Below are 15866 nucleotides of genomic sequence, written 5' to 3'. Positions count from 1 at the left end.
CTGGCAATGGGGAGAACAGCTGTAGCTGAAGCCATAAGTCCCAGCAGCCTTTGTCTGAAACCTACACCTTTTAAAGAACATAATCATCCCTTGGATGCCCCAAATTCTTTCTGTGGGGAGGAACCCCTTTGCAGCCACTGAATTTAATACTGCCTCAATAAAGTGGGGAGCTGCGGTGGCTCAAGTGGTTAAGACGCTGAACTGCAGGCTGTGGAAGGTCAGTAGTTCAGCAGTTCAAGACCCGGGTGCCGCAAGACGGAGTGAGTCCCCGTCTCTAGTTCCAGCTCCTGCCAACCTAGCAGTTTGGAAGCAAGAAATTGCAAGTAGATAAATAGGTACCACTTCGGTGGGAAAGTAACAGCGTTCCGTGCGCCTTGGTGTTTAGTCATGCCGGCCACATGACCACGGAAACGTCTTCTGACAGCGCTGGCTCTTCGGCTTTGAAACGGAGATGAGCATCGCAACCCTAGAGTCGGACTCGACTGGCTTTCGAGCAAGGGAACCCTTTACCTTTACCTTTACAATAAAGTGGACCAGTCTGGCAAGGGTCAATTGGGACTTTTTCCAATGTACCACTAAACCAAGATTCTCAGAGTTCTGAAGGGTAAGACTAAGGTGGGCAAGCACCTCGTCCTTAGATGAAGCTACCAGTAACCAGTTGTCAATGTTAATGGTACACCCCTTGAGGCACAAGTATGTGATCACCGATGCTACACACTTGGTAAAAACTCTACAATACTTTTCATGAATAGACCCATGAAAGTAAATGTCCTCGAGATCAAGGACTATGAACCAGGAACTTTGTTTTAATAACTTTAGAATAGAGACTGAAGATACCATCTGGAACGTTGAAACTGATAAATAACAGTTCCCACAGGTCTTCCCCCTTCCTTTTTATCCAGCAGGAAAAAACTGGAATAGAAGCCCTTTGGGACATCTAGATTCTGAACAGTTTTGTTTGCCCCCTTTTCTAGAAGGGCACCTACTTCTTCTTTTAATTCTGGAAAAGAATTATCTGTACCAGTATCAGTCACCCAGCATGGGGCAAGGAAGTGAACTCTGGCCTATAGCCTTGTGCAATAGTAGCCAGGACCCAGGTATCTGAAGTAATAAGAACCCAAGCTTCTAGAAACTGGGCCAACCGATCCCCAAATATGACCAAAGACAGGAGGGACATATAGAAGTTGGTCTTATGAGCTAGAATGGTGTGACTCTTTAGAGGCCTGGGGCTACTGCCAGGGCTGGCCCGAGGTTTTTCGGTGCCCTAGGTGAAACTAGTGCCCCCCCAGGCAAGGCTGCCTTGTGGCGCCCCCCTCACCTTGTGTCTCTTCCCCCCCCCCATGCCACCGCATGCCTCTCCGTGCGCCCGCAAAGAAGTTCCATGATGACACTCCGGACTAGGAGAAAGGCAAGGAGGGAGGGCAGAGGGTGCAGCAGGAGGCAGGGAAGGGATTCCTCCGCCCGCCAGTTCTCTTTAGAGGCAACCACCACCCCATCCCCAGCTGCCATCGCCACCGTGCAGCCCCAATTCGGAGCGCAGCCAGCCCGGGCCTGGCCAGCTTCCAGTGGCAGCCATCCAAGCCCCGCGGCCTTAAAATAGCCTCCCTGGGCTGACAATGGGGCACGGGGAGGATGAGCGCTTGATTGACAGGTGCTGTGTCCTCAAAAGGGCCGGGCGGTGCGCCACTGGGTGGCTGAGCTAGAGGCAGGCAGATGGGCAAGGAAGCCAGAGCGCAGCGCAGCGCAGACCGGCAGGCTGGGTGGGAGGAGAGGGAAGGGAAGGGGGGATCGTAGTCCCTAGCCCAGGCTTTTGGCAGGGGGGGTGGGTGCAGTTTGGCGCCCACTAAGGGCCGGCGTGCTCTAGGCGAACGCCTAGTTTGCCTAGTGAGCAAGCCAGCCCTGGCTACTGCCCCATCCTATCTCGGGCACCATTTCTTCTTCTGTGGGATGGTTGAGGGGGGCTGATCTGGAAGCAGGATACTGCTGCGCCTAGCCCAGGCTTTTGGCAGGGGTACCAGGTGCAGTTTGGTGCCCCCTAAGGGCAGGTGTGCTCTAGTTTGCCTAGTGAGCGAGCCAGCCCTGGCTACTGCCCCATCCTATCTCAGGCACCATTTCTTCTTCTGTGGAATGGTTGAGGGGGCCTGATCGGGAAGCAGGATACTGCTGCATCCTGTGGAGCTGCTTTCTGTTCTCTACTACAGGATGCCAGTATTGTTGCTGGTATGACCTGTGCCTAGGTTGTGTGGGACCCAAAGGTGTAACTCAGACAGACTTTGCTATTTGCCATTTGGACAAGAGTTTTATCCATCTTTTTCCAAAAAAAAGAGTAGAGCCTTCAAAAGGCAGGTCCTCAATCCTCTGTCTGGTCTCCACTGGTAAGGCTGTTGACTGCAACCAGGCATGCTTCCTGACTACCACCAATGTGGCCATAAATCTAGCTGCAGCGTCTGCTTCATGCCTGCCCACATTGATCTGATGCTTGGACAGATGGATCACTTTGGTCTGAAGGAGTCTGATCAATGCTTTTTTTTTTTTAATCTTCGTGCCTAGTAATGGCATCGCCAACAAACAAATTAGCAAGGACAAGCAAAACGCAGTGCTTAGATGGAATCAGCCTTTCCAAAGCTTGGCAATATGGTCCAATGATTGGCAAAAAGTGGAAATACTGTGCACAGCAGTGTTCCCTCTAAGCTGAGTTAGGGTGAGCTAGCTCACAGTTTTTTAGCCTCTTGCTCACACACTTTTGTCTTAGCTCAGGAAGGAGGGCTCCAGAGCAAACTAATGTATGCAGTAGCCAAGTCACTCGCTCACAGCTTTAATGCCAGTAGCTCACAGGGTAGAATTTTTGCTCACGAGACTCTACAGCTTAGAGGGAACATTGGTGCACAGATATACTAATCGGAACAGTTCGGTGAGAAGACTGGCTAACAATTCTGATTGGACAATGTTCCTGTTGGACACATATCTAGTGAGTCATTATTTTCCCTCATTGTCTCTCTAGCTTCCCACTGGCTGGGAAATTGAAACCAGACAGGAAAGTACCTAGACAATTGTCAGATTGGAAGGCGTTAGACTTTCCCCTAATGTCAGAAATATTTATGTACATATTTGGAGACTTGTTATATTTATTACATTTCTGAATGGGCACAGTTTGAATTGGTTCATGATTACCACGTTTCTGGTTGCTCTCACTGACTGGCTGGGGACTGTCTACTCGTGAGAGTTATGAACACTGTTATAATGTTCCTGCCCAGTCACCTGTGACATCATTTAGGTGCTGTGAGACCCTGGTACCAATCATGTGCTAGGGAGACATCTTAATTTAAACTGCCAACATTTCTTTTCCCTTCTCTCTCCTTGTTAGTGCCAAGATAAGAGGTCTATATATTAGACAAGAAAAGGAGTTCTGTGGCCTCAATGTTGTTGTTGTTGTTGTTTATTTTTATTTATTTTTATTTAACTTTAGACTTGCTATACCGCCCTAACCCCGGAGGGTCTCTGTGCGGTTTACATATGTTGCGTTCTACGAACTCACTTAGGCCACATATAGTATTGGGGTGGGACTGCCTACCGGCACCCTTGGTGGTGGGCCCTTGATGGTCTCTGGCTGCTGGATCGGATCGGCGTCTTCTAGGCAGGCTTCTGATGTTTCCAAGGCGACTATCGGCAGGACCACGCAGGCGCACGGCCCATGCACACTTCCGGCCCCGGCTCCGTCCATCAGGCTCCGCCGTGCCTGCGTCACACACCGTCGTGTGCCTCCAGCCTTCACCATCGCCCGATGTTTTACTTTGGCCACCAGGGATCTCTCCGTTTCCGCCACTGCTCCGCCGCCGTCGCCGCTGGTGCCTTGCTGTTGGAGATGTAGCAGTACAGGACTGAATTCAAGTGCCTCCCTCTGCCTCAAGCTCCTCATCCCTGCAAACAGATTTGTGCTTTACATGTGCCATTCAAAACAATCTGGGATATGTACCACAAATGAGCTGGCTTATATAATCATGGCTCCCTTTTGTCTCAGTCAGGAATGCTAGATTTCTCCAGTTTGGCTTATACCTTGTTGTTATTGTTAGCCATTCAGTCATGTCCGACTCTTGAGTCTGTGGGCCAACTCTCTCCACATTTTCCGATATTGTACTGTTTTTTTGAGTTGTTCCATGCTCAGGCTGGGGTTGACCTTTATGGTGTTTAGTCACCGTGTTCTTTGGCAGCCCGGTTTCCTTTTGCCACTAACCAATCCAAGCATAATTGCTTTTTCTAGTGAGTCCTTCCGCATGACATGGCTGAAATACTCATTTGGGAACTAATCCTTTCAGACACAGCACCAGAACCTCGGCCAGGTACCTTTTATCTTCTGCCCATAATACACAAACCAGGCAACCCAGGGCTCCCTATTGTTTCAGGCATAGGCACTATCTGGATACATGGACTCTGTTCTAAGACCCTATGCCATCAGTGCTCCTAGTTATGTCCGTGACACCACAGACTTTCTGAGGAAAATACAATCTTTGAACGACCTCCCAGAGAATACTATTTTAGCCACCATGAATGTGGAATCTCTGTATACCAACATCCCACACAAAGATGGATTACAAGCCAAAAGGAATATGATTTCTAACACCACAGCTGATTTTGCCACCAAACGGTGCCATTTTGTTCTCACCCACAACCACTTCAGATCTGGTGACAAGCTGTTTCTCCAGGTCAATGGTACAGCCATGGGCACCCGCATGGTCCCGCAGTATGCTAACATCTTTATGTCTGACTTGGAACAACGCTTCCTAAACTCCCACCCACTCATACCTCTCTTATACTTGTGTTACTGTGATGACATATTTATTGTCTGGACACATGGTAAAGAAGCTCTGGACATATTCCACCAGGCATTCAACAATTTTCACCCCACCATCAACCTGACAATGAAGCGATCCATGCAAGAAATACATTTTCTGGACACTACTGTAAAAGTACACAATGGACGCATAGACACCACCTTATACCGGAAACCTACTGACAGACATGTCTCCTACTCCCATCCTAAACATACCAAACGACCCATTGTGTACAGCCAGGCTCTATGCTACAGCCACCTCTGCTCCAATCCTACAGACGGAGATTCTCACCTGAGGGATTTACAACACACCTTTTAGGAACTAAGTTATCCACCTTATGAAGTCAGGAAACAGATTAACAAAGCCAGAATGATACCCAGAGAAACCCTGTTACAAGACAGGCCCAAAAGAGACAATAATAGAACACCACTAGTGGTTACATACAGCTCCCATCTCAAAACAGTTCAACGCATTGTCAATGACTTAACACCTCTACTGGATAAAGACAGTTTTCTTTCACAAGTACTGGGGGGCAAATCTTTTCTTGCCCACAGACAGCCACCCAATCTCAAACAACTCCTCACCCACAAAAATGCAACATTTAATTTGAACATGGACACTGGGACCAGCGCTTGCAATAAACCCAGAGGCCAACTTTGCTGCCGCATACACCCAGACAACACAATCACTGGACCTAACAACATCAACTACACCATCAGAGGTTCATTCACTTGCTCATCTTCTAAGGCCGACTTCAGACTGGCAATTTGAAGCGCTAGGGAGTCGTGGCAAAGAAGACCCGGAACAGACCCGGAATGGCTTGGTCGCGGTATTCCCGTTCACACTGCAGCAAATTAAGCAGGAGGTTACTGTGGAGGAAGCACAAGGGAGCGTTCGCACTGTTGGCCTGCCCCTGGTGGGCTGTTAGCAGCTGTTTCTGCGCTCCGCTGCATACGCCTGTGTGCATGGGCACCTGCCGCGGAAACAGCCAGTGCCTCTTATCAACGACTGTGGGTCGTTCCCGCCTTAGCAGCGCTTGCATTCACACTCAGGGAACCGGAATCAACCCGCTCTACACACGGTTTGCTACCACTTTCACCTGGTACTTTTTAAACTCGGGCGGGAAGCGGCACAAGACGGCTTCAGTACGGCTTGGGGACGCCTGAAAGATGTGCCTGTGTGAACCCGCCCCTTTAATTCGCTCCTGAAACGCTCCTGAAATGTTTGGCTGCCGGGCCAAGCTGCCAGTCTGAACTCGGCCTAACATTGTATATGCCATTAAATGCCAGCAATGCCTTTCAGTTCTCTACATCGGACAGATTATGTATATAGTTTTACGATTCTGCATTGTGTTGGTGCATTGCTGTTTTAATGTATTTTTAAAAATGTACTGTAAGCAAGACAAACCTCAGGTATCACTTTCCCCCAGTTGTTCTTCCCTACTTTGAATCCCCCCCCCCGACCTGGATGACCCAGGCAAGCCTGATCTCATCAGATCGCAAAAACTAAGCAGGGTCAGCCCCGGTTAGCACTTTGATGAGAGACCACCCAGGAAGTCCAGGGTTGTGACGCAGAAGCAGGCAATGGCAAACCACCTCTGAACGTCTCTCGCCTTGAGAGCCCTACAGGGTTGCCATAAGTTGGCTGTGACCTGACGGCACTTTCTACCACCACCACTTTGAATTTTGCCCTTAGGCTAAGTTGAGGGATCCCAAAAACTCTTTAAAAGAGTTGGTGCTTAAAAGCTAGTTGAGAAGGTTCTCGGTGGATTGTCCTAAGGACAGGGTTCCATGAGTGCCGTGCTGTTGCGGGAAAAGCTCAGTCCTGGTTAACCATGCCCCATATTTCAGTCAGTGAGGGCACATGGAATGCGGCCTCCCAGGAAGATCTTAACGGAGGAGTCAATTCACATGGGGGCATGCTGACCTTCAGATCTGAACTCAAACTGTTGAGATAAAACGAGCACTTAAAATGGGCCAGTGGTTATATATTCTGGACTACACTCTGGAATCCATGCTGTACACAAATTGTAGCTACCAAATAGTGTTCATTTTGATCTGCATGTCACTAAAAGCATAAATTAGTAGGATGACAGATTTCATATTGGGAAGGAGTGCAGCTGGAAAACAAGCCTAAGCTGGAAAGTGCAGTCTTGACTACAGTCTCCACCTGAGCATCCAGATGTAGTTTGAACATAACATAAGAACATAAGAGACGCCAATGTTGGATCAGGCCAAAGGCCCATCCAGTCCAACACTCTGTATCACACAGTGGCCAGAAATACCAGTGCCATCAGGAGGTCCACCAGTGGGGCCAGGACATTAGAAGCCCTCCCACTGTTGACCCCCCCCCCACCAAGCACCAAGAAGAATGAGCATCACTTGCCCCAGAGTTCCTATCTATACCTTGTGGCTAATAGCCACTGATGGACCTCTGCTCCATATGCTTATCTAATTCCCTTTTGAAGCCGTCCATGCTTGTAGCCGCCACCACTTCCTGTGGCAGTGAATTCCATGTGTTAATCACTCTTTGGGTGAAGAAGTACTTCCTTTTATACCCACCTTGATCTATCTCTGTGAAAGGCACCACATTTATCCGTACAGAATGGCTGGCCACTGTGTGCGAGAGGATGCAGGACACTGGTCTGATCCATCAGGGCTCTTCTTATGTTCTCAGGAGTGAGCCAGTACGGGCACAGCAGAGAGCTTGGATCCAAACTCCCCGCTGCGCGATACTTTTACAGGGCTTTGATTAATCAGACCATCTTGCTGCTGACCAGCAGATGTATGTCGCTCTGATATACAAGAGGAAACAAAGAATCCGGCACCTTGAGCATGTACCAACCAAAGGGAAAAAGAAAGAGGAGCCCTACCCAGAGAGGCCACGTTCCCATCCTGCTCCAGCATGACTTCCCGGCGCAGAATCTTTTGGTCTGGATCCATCAGAGCCCAGTCTGCTTAGCCGAAATACGCAGTGACCCCTTCAAACAGCACTGGACCCTGGAAGAGGAAGACTGGGGTGATTTCATGTAATTTAGACACATGAATACTATAAGCTAGGGGTCACCAACAGGTTGCCCGTGGGCACGAGGGCATTCGCCAACACCGGTCCTGGTGCCTGCCAAGTGTATTCAGAAAGTGAGGAAGACCAGGCGGGCTTCTGATTGGCCACTGGAGTTCTGATCGCCTGTGCAGATTTGGGATGTATTCAATTGCGGTGCTGCTCGTTAGGGTGTGGGGTGCAGGGGTGCAGGCAATTCAAAGACGACAGGAGACAAGCTTGCAGGAACTGTCTGAATGAAGCTTGTCCACATGTTTGTTCACCCCCTCAAAGAACATTAACAGTTTAGTGAGACAAGATCTTCCCTTACAGAACCCATGCTGAGTCTGCCTCAATAGGTTTTGTTCATCTATGTGCCTACTAATTCTTTCCTTAATAAGGGTTTCCACCAATTTACCCGGTATCGACATCAGACTGACTGGCCTGTAATTTCCCGGATCTCCTCTGGAACCCTTCTTAAAGATGGGAGTGAAATTAGCTACCTTCCGGTCCTCAGGAATGGAGGCAGATTTTAAGGAAAGATTACATATTTTTGTAAGGAGATCCACAAGTTCACATTTGAGTTCTTTCAGAACTCTCAGATGTATGCCATCTGGGCCTGGTGATTTATCAGTTTTTAAGTTTTCTATCAGTTTTAGGACCTCCTCGTCACCTCAATCTGACTCAGGTCTTTCAACACCCCTCCCAAAATCACCGGTTCTGGGGGGTTTTTTTTGGTTTTTTAAAACGTTTTATTTTCGTTCTCATGAAAAAAAGAAACATACATCCTTAACACATACATCATCATATCCATTATGGAGTCTATTGTTACTCATCTACATTAATCCATTTATACAGACGCTTCCATCTTTCCGTAAACACTTTTTCATCCTTGCCTTGAAGAATTAAATTTAACTTATCCATCTCTGTGATTTCTAACAACCTACACACTAGGTCATCTAATTTCGGTATATACTCTTGTTTCCAAAATTTGGCTAACAGGATTCTTGCAGTCGTCAGTATCTAAATTATCAGGTATTTATCCTTCCATCTATAACTATCTGGTAACATATTCAGCAGTACAATTTCCGGGGATAACTCTATTTTAATCTTTGTTATTTCTAAAATTGTCTTTTGTACCATCTTCCAAAAGTCCTGTATCTTTGCACACCGCCACCACATATGAAGAAAGGTACCTACGTTATTTCTACATATGCAACAATTCTTGGAAAGTGTTGGATTACATTTAGCTAATTCGGTGACCAGTACCATCTATAGTAAATTTTGTATATATTTTCTTTATAATTAACACTTCTCATGTACTTTATCGATTTCCACGTTTTTACCCAGCTTTCTATGTCTATATTATGTCCTACGTCTCTTGCCCATACTACCATTATATTGTTGGGTACATCTTCTTTTACACGTTCATCTAATAGGAATCTGTATATCTTCTGTATCATTTTATCACTGCTCGATGCCCAAATTTTATCCCATTGTGATTTACCATCTTCAAATCCTACTTTCCCATCTCTAAGGTGCCTGGACTGTAGTTGTGTTATTTCCCACCATGTCAGCTCGATCTTATAAAGGGATGACAACACCTCTCTTGGCTTTAGTTTGTTATTCTCATCTAACAGGGTATCATAGCTTTCTCTATCACAAACCTTAATGAGGGACGGTTTGATGAACGCCTCTAGTGGCGATACCCATCTTGGTGTCCTTGTATATTGTCTTTCTTTGAGTCTATTCCACACCCCTAGCAGGGCTCCTCTTAAAATATGGTGTTTATAGTGTACTTTGTCTTTCCCATACCACAAGTAAGCGTGCTATCCCATTCTTAAATCATGTCCTTCTAATCTCAAATTCCTAACATTATCCTTGATCCAGCTTAACGCTGCTGCCTGATAATATAATTTCCAGTCTGGTAACCCAAATCCTCCTCTTTCTTTTCTATCCTGTAAGGTTTTCAGTTTAATTCTCGCTTTTTGGGGGTACCAAATAATTTTTTTATATAATTTTATCTAAGTCTATTAAAAATTGCGAGTTCTTTAAGACCGGTATATTTTGGGCTAGGAATAAAAACTTGGGTAGTACGTTCATTTTAATTGTTGCTATTCTGCCCATTAAAGATAGCTGTATATTTTTCCAACGCTGTAAATCTATCTTGATTTCTTCAAGCAACTTATGATAGTTTTCTTTTATAAGTGTAGTATTTTTATTTGAGATTATTCCTAAATATTTAAACTTTTGTACTATTTCCATTCCTGTTAACTGCTGCAGTTCTTTTATCATATTGGCTGTGCAATTTTTTGTTATTATTTTTGTCTTTTTTCGATTAATCTTTAAACCTGCTATATCTCCAAACTCTTTAACTTTTTCCAGTAGATGTGTAACTGTCTCAGCCGGCTCCTCCCATATGAACACAATGTCGTCTGCATATGCAAGTAGTTTAAATTCTTCTCCCTGTACTCTAAGGCCGTGAATTTGGGGATCTCTTCTTATTATATTATTTAACGTTTCTAAGGCAAAGATAAATAATAGTGGCGATAACGGGCATCCTTGCCACGTTCCTTTCTGAATTTCAATATCTGATGTCGTATCCCCATTTATGATCACCTTAGCATATTGTTTTCTGTAGATGGCCCTTATCAATGTTTCAAAGTGTGCACCACAGTCCCAGATCTTTATTTTCTGAAGTATGAATTCCCATGAAATGTTATCAAATGCCTTTTCGGCATCCATAAATATTAAAGCCATATTTTTCTCTGGGTGCGCTTCCTAATATTCTATTACATTCAGAATTGTTCTTGTGTTGTTTTTTTATCTGTCTGTTTGAGAGAAATCCTGCTTGATCTTGGTGTATAATATGTGATAACACCTTTTTCAACCTTGTTGCTAATATGTTAGCATAGATTTTATAATCAGTGTTCAAAAGTTAGATAGGTCTATAATTTTTAATATCTTTACTATCAGTTTCTGGTTTATGGATTAACGTAATTACCGCTTGGTGCCAGGAATCAGGTAATTTCCCCTTTAATATAATATACTGAAGAAGATCTTTAAACGGCAAACCAATTTGTTCTTCAAATACTTGATATACCTTCACCGGTATTCCATCTCTCCCGGGGTTTTTTTATTTTTTTATTTTTTAATAGCCTCCACTATTTCGCACATCATAATTTTCTCATTTAATATATTTTTGTATTTTTCTTCAAGCTTATATCTTTCATTTTCTTGAACGAATTTATTCATAGAATCTGGAGTGGGCAAGCACTTCTCATCTTCCACAGTGAAGACAGAGGCAAAAAATGCATTTAGCGTCTCAGCCATTTCCCTATCATCCTTCAGTACTCCTTTTACCCCTTGGTCATCCAAGGGCTCCACTGCCTCCCTGGCTGGTTTCCTGCTTCTAATGTATTTGAAGAAAGTTTTATTATAGGTCTTTACGTTTTTCGCTATATATTCCTCATATTCCCTTTTTGCCGGCCTGACCACAAACTTGCATTTTATTTGTCATAGCCTGTGTTCCGTTTTATCAGCCTCACTGTGACTAGCTTTCCACTGCTTAAAGGAATCCTTTTTACCTTTTATAGCTTCCATTACTTTGTTTGTTAACCATGCAGGCTTTTTCCCTATACCTATTTGTGCCTTTCCTAACCTGTGGAATATATATTTTTTTAGCATCTAGGATCGTAGTTTTAAATAGTTTCCAAGCTTCCCCGATGGTTTTGACCCTTTCTACTTTTCCTTTCAGTTTCCTCCCCACATGTCCCCTCATATCAGAGAAGTTACCCCTTTTAAAGTTAAAAGTGGTTGTGTCAGTCTTTTTGGCCAATTCCCTATTTATACAAATGTTGAACTCAACAACATTATGATCACTGTGGTGGGCGATAACAAACTCCCAGTGTTAACTTTCCTTTTGGCCCCCCTATTTCAACCCATAGAATTTCCAGAAGCGAATCCAATTCTCTTAGCCTCTCAATCTTTCTGGACTTTATACCCTCTCTGACATACAGAGCCACCCCACCTCCAACCCTTCCCCCCCCCATCCTTCCAATATAATATATAACCGGGAATCACTGTATCCCACTGATTTTCCTCATCCCCTTCCTCGCCCCCTTCCTGATTACTCTTAAGTAAATTTTCCAGACTGACCAGATTGGTTGATATCATATTTAATTGTTGGAAGATGGCTATAACCGTCTCAGCTGTAAGAAGACACTGGTCACCAATCAAATTAAGTCCACTTTTGGAACTCCTGTTTTCTCTTAGAGTTGTAGAATTGAGAGGGCTTGAATTCAAAATAGGTTCCTGATGGGAAATAGCAGTCTCTCCCACACCTTCAGCAAATGCAGGAATGGAACTTGCAAGGAGCTAGAGGGATTCAGGTCTTCTGAGAGCTCCAAAACACTGAACCTGTTTTCCGAGGAAGGAATCCTCTCCCACAGAGCTCCATTGTTACAAAAATCGTCTCTGCAAAGTTGTTTTGAGGATTTACTGTAAGATGCTGCTGGTGAGCCAGAGTTCGAGTCATTTCTATTTCTTTTTTTGGTCATTTTGGCAGCAGTGAGACAGTACACAATAATAAAGGGACTTTTATTTTTTTTTTGTCATTTTGGCAGCAATGAGACAGTACACAATAATAAAGGGACTTCAAGCATTATTTACTTAGGATATTCTGGGGGACTTTTGTTCAAATTTTGTGTGTTCTTACCGGTCTTACTCATTTGCCATATTCTGGATCCTTCACTTTCTCCCATTAGCAGGTTCTGCTTGGATAGGTCAGGACGTCGCCGTTCCTGGATGCTGCTCCCAGACACATGAGGCAATTCGTCTGCATTTAGCTTGGATGTTTCAGAACCATTCTTTTGTAGGTGCGGTATCAATACTTCAGGCCATTCTTTCACATATTTCCTTGAAGCTTTAGGATATTGCTCTGGGAGTTTTTTTTATGGGTGCCTCAATCCATCCTTTCTGTAGATGATCTGTGGGCAACTGTGGGACTTCAAGCTTGGGGAGACTTTTGTGCATATTTTGTGTGGTCTTTCCGGTCTTCCTCATTTGCCATATTGTGGATCCTTCATGTTCTCCCATTAGCAGGTTCTGTTTGGCTAGGTCAGGATGTTGCCGTTCCGGGATGCTGCTCATAGACACATGAGGCCATTCATCCGCATTTAGCTTGGAGATTTTGGGACCTTTCTTCTGCAAGTAAGATGTGGATACTTCAGGCCATTCATTCACATCTTTTCTTGATGCTTCAGGGTATCTATCTGGGAGCTTTTTTATGGGTGCCAAAATCCATCCTTTCTGTAGATGATTTCTGGGCAACTGAGAGACTTCAAACTTTGTTTCCTTGTGATATTCTGGGAAACGTTCCTGCATATTTTGTGTGGTCCTACTCGTTTGCCATATTGTGGATCCTTCACGCTCTCCCATTAGCAGGTTCTGTTTGGTTAAGTCAGGACATCGCCATTCCTGGATGCTGCTCCCAGACACATGAGGCCACTCTTCTACATTTAGCTTGGCCATTTCAGGACCTTTCTTTTGTAGGTAAGATGTCAATTCTTTCATATAAGTTTTTGAAGCTTCAGGATATTTATCTAGGAGCTTTCTTATGGGTGCCTCAATCCATCCTTTCGGTAGATGATCTCTGGACAATTTAGGATATTCTGGGAGATTTCTGTGCATATTTTGTGTGGTCTTTCCGGTCTTACTAATTTGCCATATTGTGGATCCTTCACATTCCCCCATTAGCAGGCTCTGTTTGGATAGGTCAGGATGTCGCCGTTCCTGGATGCTGCTCCTAGACACATGCGGCCATTCTTCTGCATTTAGCTTGGAGATTTTGGGACCTATCTTTTGTAGGCAAGATGTGGATAGTTCAGGCCATTCATGCACATCCTTACTTGAAACTTCAGGATATTTCTTTGGGAGCCTTTTTATGGGTGCCTCAGCCCATCCTTTCTGTAGATGATCTCTGGGCAACTGAGGCACGTCAAGTTTTATTTCCTTAGGATATTGTGCGAGGCTTTTGTCTGTATTTTGTGTGGTCTTCTTACCGGTCTTACTCGTTTGCCATATTTTCACATCACTGCAGGCATTAGCTCCATAATTTCTATGCTCAGAAAGGCCATTGTTGAACTTTTCTATCCACCTGTGAAAATCACATAATTTATATATAGTATGTCTTAAGCAAAAAAATCACAGTTAATCTTTAAAAAAAATCTTTAAAAGTAATGCAACACTTTTAATACAATAGAAAACAACAAAATACAATAATTAAAATGGCAGCTATCTATACATGGCAGCTCTATATAGCATCTTCCCTTTATACTGAGAAATTATAGAATAAGGGCAAACATAAGAATCATAGTCAAATATCCAGAACAAACTCTGTAATCAACTGACCATACACATTTGGGCCTATATAGCCTTCTTCAGTGGTCATCAATAAATTGCTACACACCTTTTGCCTGTTTATTACCTAGGACAGAATAAACCTGACCAGGCTTAGAGTAAATAAAAACATGCTATAAGAAGTCATGGAATGGGTTAATATAAACCCCAGTCTTCAATATATAATGAACAACCTATTTGAACAGGTACATTGTTGTTGTAAAATGAAGGGATGGTGTTATCCTGTGTATGTTTCTAGGCCTGATCAAGGCCTGCCATTTCCATGTGTTATGTATAACAACACACATGTTTTATGGATTAAAATTAAATGTATGGGTTAAATTGCTCTGGTTGGGGGGGAGTTTCAAAAGCCTCCCCCCCACCTACCCAAAGGCACCTAGTTAAAAGAAAAGCATACCTTTTGAATTGAGACTTACTATTTAAGTGTCTCTGTATGCTTCCATTGCCTATTCCTTAAGATCGTGCCCTACTTCTCCCTTTGTTTCCTGATGTCCATGGAAGTATACCTCTGTAATTTTTGGGGAGCAAATAAGTGCCATCACACCATGACAACTAAGGAATGGGCAGAAATCATTGCCCCATCTTCCATGAATGAAAATGCTGTTCTGTCAGAGGGACTGTGTGATTGGATACATGCCCCTGTAATGGCGTAACAGAGGCAATATCCAAAAACTTCTGCGGCAAGCAATTCAAAGATTAACAGCTAGAATGAGAAGAACTGAAGGTGCCAGTAACTTGGACCTCTGTTATAAGTGACTACTATGCAGCCTCAAGTTTGTTCAACAACAACTTCAACCACCGCCATCAAGGCCTTTCAGTCAGGAGTTTGCCTTACAACTGACCACAGCTAAGTTGAGTAAACTAAGTTTGCCTGGCAATTGTGCTCATGATGAAAATTGCTACATGTCCACCTGTTAAGTAGCAGGTTAAGCCTTCTTTTGTCTATCCAAGATATGAGTAGAATGGCTAAATTTTCCTATTCTCTAGCTTATGGTTTCTCTTCCATTTTGGATGGGTTTATTGGACTAGATCTTTTTTATTGTATTAGTCTGGTAATATTGTATTTAGTCTTCCTCCAGCTTAATGCAGAATACCCATCATGTCTCTTCACTACCCATGCTGGAAGGTGGACATTGCGTTGTGGACAGGCAGGGGAAATGTACAATGAAGAGTGGGAGCACTGAGCATCTTCTAGAGGCTCATTTTATCCATGTGAAACTTCACTTCATTTTAAATAATGTGAGGGAGGAAGAGAAAGTTCACTGTTGGCCATTACTTACAATGAAGTCTGTTGTCTGCTGGCGTCAATGTCTTCTATCAGCTTGTTCATGCTGATTCGGAAGTTCTTCAAAATCAAAACATGCAAAGGTTAGAAGTGAATAATGGTGCAAAGAACACACTGGCCAAACATAAGGAAACAAAAGACCTTTAGGCCTTGGGCCCTTGGCTGTCCCCCAATCCACCACCAGGACCAAAGAACAAATGCAAAGAACGAAAAAAGGCAAAGAACAAAGAAAACTTTACATAGTTTTCAAACCATGATCTTCTCCAGGCAGGCAGGTGGTTCCAATCTAGCTT

The sequence above is a fragment of the Gekko japonicus genome, unplaced genomic scaffold (genome assembly GCF_001447785.1).
Source record: "Gekko japonicus isolate JY-2015 unplaced genomic scaffold, Gekko_japonicus_V1.1 scaffold619, whole genome shotgun sequence".
Taxonomy (NCBI): domain Eukaryota; kingdom Metazoa; phylum Chordata; class Lepidosauria; order Squamata; family Gekkonidae; genus Gekko; species Gekko japonicus.
Note: the sequence above shows the minus strand (reverse complement) of the source record.